General features: G+C 41.6%; 1 protein-coding gene across 1 annotated transcript in view; it reads left to right on the top strand.

Annotated features, from left to right (window-relative positions):
- Positions 1-3,948: 3,948 nt before the first annotated feature.
- The window catches only part of LOC115004831 (synaptosomal-associated protein 25-B-like), a 36,121-nt gene continuing 27,569 nt past the window's right edge, over positions 3,949-12,500 (top strand). The window contains exon 1 of the mRNA XM_029426534.1: positions 3,949-4,078. The gene's annotated coding sequence lies outside the window, so the exon portion shown is untranslated. The remainder of the gene's footprint in view (positions 4,079-12,500) is intronic.

Here is a 12,500-nt window from a genome sequence, read left to right on the forward strand (position 1 = left end):
GTGAACAGAGTCTACTGTTTACACACTACAGGTGAACAGAGTCATACATGTTGTACACACTACAGGTGAACAGAGTCATACAGTGTACACACTACAGGTGAACAGAGTCATACATGTTGTACACACTACAGTGAACAGGGTCATACTGTTGTACACACTAACAGGGTGAACGGGTCATACAGGTTGTAAAACACACTACAGGTGAACAGAGCTCATACATGTTTTAACACACTACAGGTGAAACAGGGTTCATACATGTTGTACACACTACAGGTGACACAGGGTCATACATGTTGTACACACTACAGGTGAACAGGGTCATACATGTTTTACAACACTACAGTGTGAACAGGGTCATACATGTTGTACACACTACAGGTGGAAACAGAGTCATACATGTTGTACCACTACAGGTGAACAGAGTCATACATGTTGTACACACTACAGGTACAGAGTCATACATGTTGTACACACTACAGGTGAACAGGGTCATACATGTTGGTACACACTACAGGTGAACAGAGTCATACATGTTGTACACACTACAGGTGAACAGAGTCATACATGTTGTACACACTACAGGTGAACAGGGTCATACATGTTGTACACACTACAGGTGAACAGGGTCCATACATGTTGTACACACTACAGGTGAACAGGAGTCATACATGTTGTACACACTACAGGTGAACAGGGTCATACATGTTGTACACACTACAGGTGAACAGAGTCATACATGTTGTACACACTACAGGTGAACAGAGTCATACATGTTGTACACACTACAGGTGAACAGAGTCATACATGTTGTACACACTACAGGTGAACAGAGTCATACATGTTGTACACACTACAGGTGAACAGAGTCATACATGTTGTACACACTAAGGTGAACAGAGTCATACATGTTTGTACACACTACAGGTGAACGGTCATACATGTTGTACACACTACAGGTGAACAGAGTCATACATGTTGTACACACTACAGGTGAAACAGGAGTCATACATGTTGTACACACTACAGGTGAACAGGGTCATACATGTTGTACACACTACAGGTGAACAGAGTCATACATGTTGTACACACTACAGGTGAACAGAGTCATACATGTTGTACACACTACAGGTGAACAGGGTCATACATGTTGTACACACTACAGGTGAACAGGAGTCATACATGTTGTACACACTACAGGTGAACAGAGTCATACATGTTGTACACACTACAGGTGAACAGAGTCATACATGTTGTACACACTACAGGTGAACAGAGTCATACATGTTGTACACACTACAGGTGAACAGCGTCATACATGTTGTACACACTACAGGTGAACATGTTGTACACACTACAGGTGAACAGAGTCATACATGTTGTACACACTACAGGTGAACAGAGTCATACATGTTGTACACACTACAGGTGAACAGGAGTCATACATGTTGTACACACTACAGGTGAACAGAGTCATACATGTTGTACACACTACAGGTGAACAGGGTCATACATGTTGTACACACTACAGGTGAACAGAGTCATACATGTTGTACACACTACAGGTGAACAGAGTCATACATGTTGTACACACTACAGGTGAACAGAGTCATACATGTTGTACACACTACAGGTGAACAGAGTCATACATGTTGTACACACTACAGGTGAACAGAGTCATACATGTTGTACACACTACAGGTGAACAGAGTCATACATGTTGTACACACTACAGGTGAACAGAGTCATACATGTTGTACACACTACAGGTGAACAGAGTCATACATGTTGTACACACTACAGGTGAACAGAGTCATACATGTTGTACACACTACAGGTGAACAGGGTCATACATGTTGTACACACTACAGGTGAACAGGGTCATACATGTTGTACACACTACAGGTGAACAGAGTCATACATGTTGTACACACTACAGGTGAACAGGGTCATACATGTTGTACACACTACAGGTGAACAGAGTCATACATGTTGTACACACTACAGGTGAACAGAGTCATACATGTTGTACACACTACAGGTGAACAGAGTCATACATGTTGTACACACTACAGGTGAACAGGGTCATACATGTTGTACACACTACAGGTGAACAGAGTCATACATGTAACTAACAGATATCATGAAGCTTCCCCACTTCATGACTCACATCAACACAGTTTATATTACAAGTGTTTAATATGTACATGAGGTGTTATGTAATGTAGCTGTCGAGAGTTTAAATCTACACACACACAGTTACAAACACACACTCTGATGTGGATTTTGGATGTTTTATTTACACTCGTCTGAAAGTTATCTCCCACGATAACACATCTGACTGCTCTAATGTCTCCTGTTTTCTTATGTAGAAGTGTTCGAGGATTTATTGAACTCACACAAAATGTATTGAACTAAAAGAGAAGACATGCTGCAGGTAGCACACGTTCTCACCACACATCTTTTAAAATGCCACCAGCCATCCTTTGGTCCGTGCTAGAGATGAGAAGTGAAGGTGGTGTGTGTGTGTGCATGTGTGTGTGTGTGCAGTTGAGCCCGCTCATGAAGACATCAGTGTTTGTCAGATGGTACCTGCAGAACTCGTGCCCTTTGAAGGGTCCCAGCAGGTTATTTTCTGCACAAATAGAAAGGTCGGTTGTGTAAAGAGGACTGGAGAACATTAAAGAGCAACGTTGACACTTTTATTATCCAGTTCATTCTACTAATCAAATAATAAATCCTCCAGCTCTGATTATTAAATGAGGAAACACAGTAGCAGTCAGTCTTTTTTACCTTTTTATTAGCCTTTGGGATCAATCTCCACTTATATCTGTGCTGAAAAAACAAAATGTTGCTTTTGGGAAAAAGGTGAAAAGGTTGAATTAATTTGTAATTAATTTGATTCTGCAGGCAAAATATAATTTACAGAAAAGTAGATTGTTCTTTCTGTTTTTGAAGCATTTAAAAAGGATCAAAAGGGCTATTAACAGTACAAATGTATTTATTAAAAATGATATTATAATAACAAACCCGATAACATATTTTAAAAACACGTTATTATGTGTTTTAATTGGAGTTATTATTAAATCTGATCCGTATTTGTGGCAGTCATGATGACCTGATGTCTCTACACATGCCTGACTATAAAACAACCTTTTATTCACCACCTCCGACGTCAGAGGGCGCGGCCATTTTGTGAGCAGCATTAAATGTAACACAATGAGGCAGGAAGTGAGGGGACTTTCCCACCAAAATAAAAGCGACCAAATGATGTAAACACACAAATGTGAACGAAAACATAAACTGATTTCATTAAGTTATTAAAAAGAATAACAGCAACAGCAGAGATAATAATTATAGATTTAAGATGTTTATAGTCATGAAATCATGAAATACTTTTGATGGGAGGCTCCATTAAAGACAAACAATGAATAATATATAAATATAATAAAATAAAATATAAGAGCAACATATGAGGAACAATACAAATATATTCATGCATTAAATACATTTCATTTTAATTATTATTATTAATAATTATAATAATAATAATAATAATAATAATAATAATAATAATGTTTAATGTGTTTTAGATTAAAGGTATTATTCTTGTTTTTTCGGTCTCTCGCTAGCTTGTAAAAACGTTATTATAGTTTCTATAATATCTATAACATAAGTCTTCACAGAATGTAGTACAATAAACAAAGAACTGGAAGCAAAATAAATAAATAACAAATGTTATTTAGTTACATAAAATAAACATGCATGAAGAGAAACGCAATAAAACGAACATGTGAACCCTTACAAGAAAAGCAAATGTATTACAGGTTTTATACATACACCTGTATATCCCGGGATGTCAGAAGTTTAATTCTACCAAACGAAGAGGTTACTTAATACATTTTTATTTTGGTAAAACATGAACAGGAAGTGTGTGTTTGCTCCTCTCGTGCAGGAGGAGGGCACACACACACCCATGGCTCAGTCGCGTTGACAGGAGTCGCAGCACGGACGGACATTTTCATCCTGAATCGCAACAAACACAGCGAAATAAAAAGAAGAGCAGAAGCAGCTGAACGAGGTACGTGTCCCTGCTGAACAGCTGTTCAACAACACAACAACACCGAGTAAACTTTGAAATGTTCATAAAAATCTCTGGTGGATCTAAAGTGTCGTAGGTTATTAATCACAGTGCATGTCTTGTGCAAGTTTCCTCCTGCGCCTGTTTCTTATAGATATTGTCTTTACACGGACTATATTTATGAAATCATATCTGGATTTAAATCTGAATATTTTTCCTGTTGCGTCTCTATTCCTGTCATAAAAGCCTCGGACTCTCTGCATCCGTGTGTTTAGGGAGAGCGTCCGTCCTAAATATATTACAGGATTAAAGTAGTTTGTTGTGCGGATTAGATGAAAGGTAAAGCGGCCTCAGGAAACTTGGTCCCCGTGTTTCTGGAGGTCGCGGTGCGGCGGAGGGTTTCACCCCCAGATCTGAAGCCGCTCGCAGCCTGGAGGAGGTTCAGCACCGCGGACAGCTCCTCAAACACTCCGGAGCTCAAACTGCCACTAAACATGATTAATATCATAATATCAGCCATCTTGAGCCAAAGTGTGCGTGTTTTATCTTCCTCTGATTAAACAGAAGCGACTGAACATGTTGAGGCGTCAAACATCAGTGTGTTGCTGAATGTACCATGTGTATGTTTCATTTTGAAGCTGAAACTGAAGCGTATTTTCTACATTTTCATGATCTGAAGTCACACTTTTAGGACACTAATACGTGTGTCAGATTCTTAGGTACGTGTATACATGTCAGCTTGAGAGGTGTCTGTGTTGCTAAAATCAATTTACAAGCAAAACCAGCAGCATAAGATATCAGTGTTTCATATATTTTCATGACAAGATCATGACAAAGGACGCTGCAGGATATTTTGCAGAGAACTTCTTACATAAAATGTTAAAAAGTAGTGCCAAGGTGTGGCTACGAAACTCACTTTCTATCCACGTTATGGCTACATAACATGGGAACTTGTCAAAGTACGACTGTAGTTTTAAAATGTATGTAAAAAATGTGGGGCGTCTGCCAAGATCCAATACTTGCTGCTGCGTAGAAGTTTTATGTGGTTGTGAAACCGGGCAGGATGAGCGTCAAGCAAATGGTTAGAAAAATACCTCCTACAATTGTCTGTCTGTCTGTCTGTCTGTCTGTCTGTCTGTCTGTCTGTCTCTCTGTCTGTCTGTCTGTCTGTCTGTCTGTCTGTCTGTCTCTCTGTCTCTGTCTGTCTGTCTGTCTGTCTGTCTGTCTGTCTGTCTGTCTGTATTGGTGGTGCGAAGGCTAAAGCACTGTTGTTGTTGTTGTTGTTGTTGTTTGGCACACAGAGAGTTTGGCAGCAGATTTGTTCCTGTGTCTCCATGTGGGATGAAAGAACATATAGTTACAGCTTGGACTCAGCATTTCTCCTTATAAAGATTGATAAAGGCTCATTTCACCATATAATTATATACATTTTAATTGTTGTGAAGGTGTGAAATGATCTTTATTACAGTATTTAGTATAAGAAACAATAAAAAAATGGTTTATAATTCAAACCATTTCATCTTTTTTTTAAACTAGAAATGACTTGGACCTGCATTCCAGGAAAAAAGAGCATTATACAAAGTTTGTCCCTCCCTGCTTCCCGTCCTGCCACCGTATCTGTGTTCCAGTAATTTCGAGGACAAAGAGCTGAAGCAGATCTCTGTTTCTGCAGCCTGTGTGGTTTGTACGCAGGAGTAAACAGATACTTCAGTTAGGACAGAACATCAGCACCAACACACATCCAGCCGCGTTCAACCTTTTATGTGTTTCTTTGTTGTTGACTCCTGGATTTCTGCTCCATTTTAACAGAAAGGATTGCTAAACGACTGAGTGCTGCAGGGATGACGAAGTTAGCATCGTGCTGGTGCCCTCGACAAAAAGTCAACGGGATTATTATTTCAGATTTTGAATTTATGCAGGAAATAACTTTTATGATACTTTCACGTTTTGTTCAGCAAGATAATCTGCACATTTTAGGATTTGTGAAGCGTAAAAAGCTGACTTTAGGCGATGAAGGAGCCACGCCACGGTCACATGACGTCCAGTCGGCTCCTTTGCCTCCTTAGAACGGAGCTTATTTCAGACATCCAACCAAAAACAATTGAATTCTAGACGAAGGAACGGGAAGTTCTCAGGTCATTTTCAACATTTAGCTCATTGTAAAGAAACTCTGTGTGCACAATGTGCATTGAGTTCTGTGAAGTCTGGTTGCAGCTCAGGCTCTTTGACAGATCGAGTTTGAAGCTGGTAAAGTGTCATGAATGGTTCGTTTGTGTAGGCTGCAGGTGAAACAGGTGTTCTGCTGATTCTCTGTGCATGAACACAGGACGCACAAATGATAGGTTTCCTGCGGAGAAAATCTTTCCTGCCTCGACTGTCACCACCTCCCCCCCCCACCCCCTCAGCACCGTCACTCACCGATCCATCACCCTGCCCACAGATTGGTGAGAAATGTCCACCATCCTCCAGCTACATCTGTGGCGAACACACACACACACACACACACACACACACACACACACACACACACACACACACACACACACACACACACACACACACACACACACAGTAACACACTTTCCTCTTGTCCCTTTCACACAGTTTAATTTATTCCCCGTATTAATTCATCTTGTTCTTTTTGCACCCTCTTTGTTGAATTTCAATTTGATCTGCTGCAAAAGTGGCAGATGGTAGAAAATCAGTAATATCAACGAATGCACTGCGATCACAATCTTCTGTCAGCTGCTCACTTATTATGTTTCAGGAATATAATGATGAGCATCGCATCTCAAAAACTGCCCTTTTCTTACCATGTGGGATTTTTATATGGAGATTTGTTTTGGATGTGCATTCTCTTAAAAGCTGTTAGTGTTCGGATGTCACATCACGCATCAAAATAGACGTGTCATCTTTAGTTAATTCCTCTCGTTCAGGGAGGAGCAGATGTTTTTAGAAAGCCTGCAGGATGCTTTGGGCACTCACCCACACAGTGTTCTGTGTTAGTTTAATGACTGCTTACAGAGGACTCAAGTCACATTACTTCAGGCTTCATGTTATATATAAGAAAAGATATCGTTTATATGTTTCTATATCGTTTCTATCGTCATGTCAAAAAACCAGTGGAGGAACTTCGTTAAGACGATATGTTTGTGATTTGGACAACTGACTCTAAAAGCAATGACTCGTGACTTCAGACTCGGAGGCACCTGCTCAAACGTGAAGATTCAGAATGATGTTGGAGAGAAGAAGTGTGCAGGTTGCTCGTGTTCGCAGACAGACAAATACTTCAAACTTGGGACTTCACAGCCGAGACTTGAGACTTTCTTGTGACTTCATCTAATCTCTGGCATGTTAACTTCCCCGTGGATTTCTAACCACTAGCAGTGCGATGGAGCTTTCACAACTTCACGGACGACACACGATGAAAACTCCTCGTGGCTCCTCTAAGACTCTTAGCTTAAAGCTACATTATGTTTGCTAACACAGCCAAACATAAAGCAGGTGCAACAACACAAGAAGTAGCAAGCCAGCTAATATTACTAAACTGCATTGCCCGTCGGCCTAACTCCGCGCCAGCATCCCCCCCCCCCTGGCCTGTGCTCGCGCTGTAAACACCAACACACCCCATGTGCTCTGAGCTAACAGCTAACTAGCTAACGGCAGCTACTGTTAGCAGCAGTTAGCATTACTTTAGCAACAAGTAAAGCAGAGACGCAGGACGCAGAGAGGAAACCAGGAAACATTTACTCCAGTTTCACCAAAATCAACTTAGTTTGTTCTCGTTCACCAACGTTACAAAGTGTGAGAACAGACGTTCGGGGCGCAGAGGGACTATTGTCCCTGTTACAAGTCAGTGTAGTACCAAAATGATTTTGCAGCTGTTATTTTCGGTATTATAGTTACATAATGCTGCTTTAAAATCTAGACACACAGTTTCATGCATCTTTCCCTTCACGGAGACGGAGACAGACTCTGATCCTGATTCTCTCAGCGTTTCAGATATGTATGATATGTATATGCCCTCGTATTGATCAGGATGACACGGCAGATCGGGAGTAATATGATTCCTCCGGCTCAGGAGCTGCAGTCTGTCGGGATGCTCATCAACCGCACACTTAGGATGTTTTTATGCAACATTAAATCAATGAAGAAGAACACATACATTGTCTTATGGAAAGATTTCTCTCACAGTGGATTCTTCATCCTGCATGCCACACATGTGTGTGTATATGGACCATTATTTATTTCATATATGCGCCTGTCAGCACAAAGTAGGTGTTAGTGTATGAATGAACAGCATGTAAAGAGCAGCATGTTGACAGGTGTCCATTCGAATGTGCGCTAGCGGGAGGATCGAGGAGAAGAAACGGTGGAAAAGGAGGGGGCGGTGGAGAGTGTGCGTGTGTGTTTGTGTGTTTGTGTGCCCTCTAGGTTTTGTGTGTGTTAGTGTGTTAGCAGGAAGTGAGAGAGAGGCTGTTAACGTGAAAGAAAAGGGAAAGCATGTATGAGGGAGGGAAAGTAAAAGAGAGCGCCAGGGAGAGGGAGAGTGGTCCATGTGTTATGTAAGTGTGTGTGTGTGTGTGTGTGTGTGTGTGTGTGTGTGTGTGTGTGTGTGTGTGTGTGTGTGTGTGTGTGTGTGTGTGTGTGTGTATGTGTGTGTGCAGATTAATCCAGTGGGTTTTATCCTCAGTGAATGGGACAGTGGGGCTTTGCAGTGATTATCCCTGCAGGCCACAGATGATTGCTTTGAATCTCCTGTGCGTCCCACGCCGCCATGTTTCCGTGTCTGATCATGACATTAGAAGAAGCCTGTAGGTGGCTGCATCGTTTTATATACTACAATTATCCCTCTACAGTTTCTGAAGCGGTTGTTTAATGTGTATTTTCCTCCTTTCCTCTTCCCGTCCTGGTTAATCTCAATCCATAGCTTTCTGTCTGTCTGTCGTCCGTTGGATTATATAACGAGGAAATGTCAGAAATGCAATCTGCTTCATCCTCCCTGCTCAGCTGAGACCAAAGTAAATAAAAAATGGCTGAATGCTGGGAACCATTTGGGCGAAGGTGTTAAAATCAGAGCCGGGAATGTTAAATGGTGCGTTTTTTAAACCCACTGCCAGGTGGTCAGGTCGGGACCTCTGTGAGAACAACAGGAAGTGTTGCAGCCTCTTATATCTGGGATTCTGTTGGCAAAGTTTTTAGGGGATAACATCAGGTAAGATCTGCTTTTCTTCCCGGTTATTTCCCTGGAAGAGAACACGCTCGGTTCTTTTCCCTCCTGATTTCCTCTGTGATTTTCCACAGCAGACTTCTCTCTGCGTGTCCTTCCTGTCTCTCCATAGGGAATGTTTTAATTCGCAGAGGCCATATTGGCGCGGCAGGCGTTGCTGTGGGCAGAATACCAGCGCTGTATGAGCTGTTCTACCTTGCTCAGGATTATAAAGCTGTTCTCTGAACATCTGAAGTGAAACCTAGTTTTACCTTTTGTTTAAAGTGTTAATAAATACTAAAGAGATTATTATTTAAACATGATATACATGTTTTAATGTGTTTCTATTACTTAAAAAAGAAAAGAGGCTGCAACCTACTTATATTAGTTGTGGGAATTCCCATAAAATATTATTTAATAATTTCCATTCAATATCATTCATGTTATTTATTCATCATTCACTTTATATTCTGCATTAATCCGACCCCAATTCACCCCTTGTGGAAGAAAGAAAAGTTTATTCATACAGCACTATATATATATATATATATATATATATATATATATATATGTGTATGTATGTATGTATCTATATATATATATATATATAATCTATATATATATTATCATATATATATATATGTATATATATCATATATAATTATAATCTATAATATCTATATTACTACATCTCTTCCCTACTCCTCATCTCTCTCATCTCTCTCTTCCTCTCCTCGCTCGCTCCTCTCTCTATATCTCTCTCTATAATTTATCCATATATATATATCTATCTTTATCCCTCTCTCTCGCTCTCTCTCTTTCTCCCTCTCTGCCTCTATATTTCTACTCTTAGCTCTACTCTCTCCTATATCTTCTCCTCTATCTCTTCTCTCTTCTCTCTCTCCCTCTATCTCTCTCTCTCTCTCTTTCTCATCTCTCTATCTCTATATCTCCTCTATCTCTCTCCTCTCTCTCTATATATATAGTTTATATATATAATGCACACATGCACAACAGCCACATGCACACAAGCACACATGCACACATGCACACATGCACACATGCACACGAGCACACGAGCACACATGCACACAAGCACACATGCACACATACACACATGCACACGAGCACACATGCACACATGCACACATGCACACATGCACACATGCACATGAGCACACATGCACACAAGCACACATGCACACATACACACATGCACACGAGCACACATGCACACATGCACACATGCACACGAGCACACATGCACACATGCACACATGCACACGAGCACACATGCACATGAGCACACATGCACACAAGCACACATACACACATGCACACGAGCACACATGCACACATGCACACATGCACACAAGCACACATGCACACATGCACACATGCACACATGCACACAGGCACACAAGCACACATGCACACATGCACACATGCACACATGCACACAGGCACACAAGCACACATGCACACATGCACACATGCACACAAGCACACATGCACACAAGCACACATGCACACATGCACACAAGCACACATGCACACATGCACACAAGCACACATGCACACATACACACATGCACACGAGCACACATGCACACATGCACACATGCACACATGCACACATGCACACATGCACACATGCACATGAGCACACATGCACACAAGCACACATGCACACATACACACATGCACACGAGCACACATGCACACATGCACACATGCACACATGCACATGAGCACACATGCACACAAGCACACATGCACACATACACACATGCACACGAGCACACATGCACACATGCACACATGCACACGAGCACACATGCACACATGCACACATGCACACGAGCACACATGCACATGAGCACACATGCACACAAGCACACATACACACATGCACACGAGCACACATGCACACATGCACACATGCACACAAGCACACATGCACACATGCACACATGCACACATGCACACAGGCACACAAGCACACATGCACACATGCACACATGCACACATGCACACAGGCACACAAGCACACATGCACACATGCACACATGCACACAAGCACACATGCACACAAGCACACATGCACACATGCACACAAGCACACATGCACACATGCACACAAGCACACATGCACACATACACACATGCACACGAGCACACATGCACACATGCACACATGCACACATGCACACATGCACACATGCACACATGCACATGAGCACACATGCACACAAGCACACATGCACACATACACACATGCACACGAGCACACATGCACACATGCACACATGCACACGAGCACACATGCACACATGCACACATGCACACGAGCACACATGCACACGAGCACACATGCACACAAGCACACATACACACATGCACACGAGCACACAAGCACACATGCACACATGCACACATGCACACATGCACACAGGCACACAAGCACACATGCACACATGCACACATGCACACATGCACACAGGCACACAAGCACACATGCACACAAGCACACATGCACACATGCACACATGCACACATGCACACAAGCACACATGCACACATGCACACATGCACACAAGCACACATGCACACATGCACACATGCACACAAGCACACATGCACAGATGCACACAAGCACACAGGCACACATGCACACATGCACACATGCACACATGCACACAAGCACACATGCACACAGGCACACAAGCACACATGCACAGATGCACACAAGCACACATGCACACAAGCACACATGCACACATGCACACAGGCACACAAGCACACATGCACACATGCACACATGCAAATCTTTACCATTTTTATGATGAAATGTTCTTTTCCCCATAATAATAATAATAATAATAATAATAATAATAATAATAATAATAATAATAATATTAATATTAAACGACCTTCTCAGCATCTCATGTTCATGGAAGTGAAGTGCAAACTGGATTTTCCTGCTCATGCGATTTACTTATTTGTCATATTAAAGTAGAAAGATGTTTTCACAACCAGACAGTAAACAGTGGATTATATATTACTACCTTTTAGTAAAATTGAGATAAAGTAAGTTTTGCAATATGGCCACACATGAAATACAGGCTCAAGTAACTGAATGTGAAATACTGGAATGAGTCAGAGGCTCGAGAACATTTTGTTCAAATGAAAGTCTCGTGAAAAAACATATAT

Source organism: Cottoperca gobio, unplaced genomic scaffold (genome assembly GCF_900634415.1).
Source record: "Cottoperca gobio unplaced genomic scaffold, fCotGob3.1 fCotGob3_195arrow_ctg1, whole genome shotgun sequence".
Taxonomy (NCBI): Eukaryota; Metazoa; Chordata; class Actinopteri; order Perciformes; family Bovichtidae; genus Cottoperca; species Cottoperca gobio.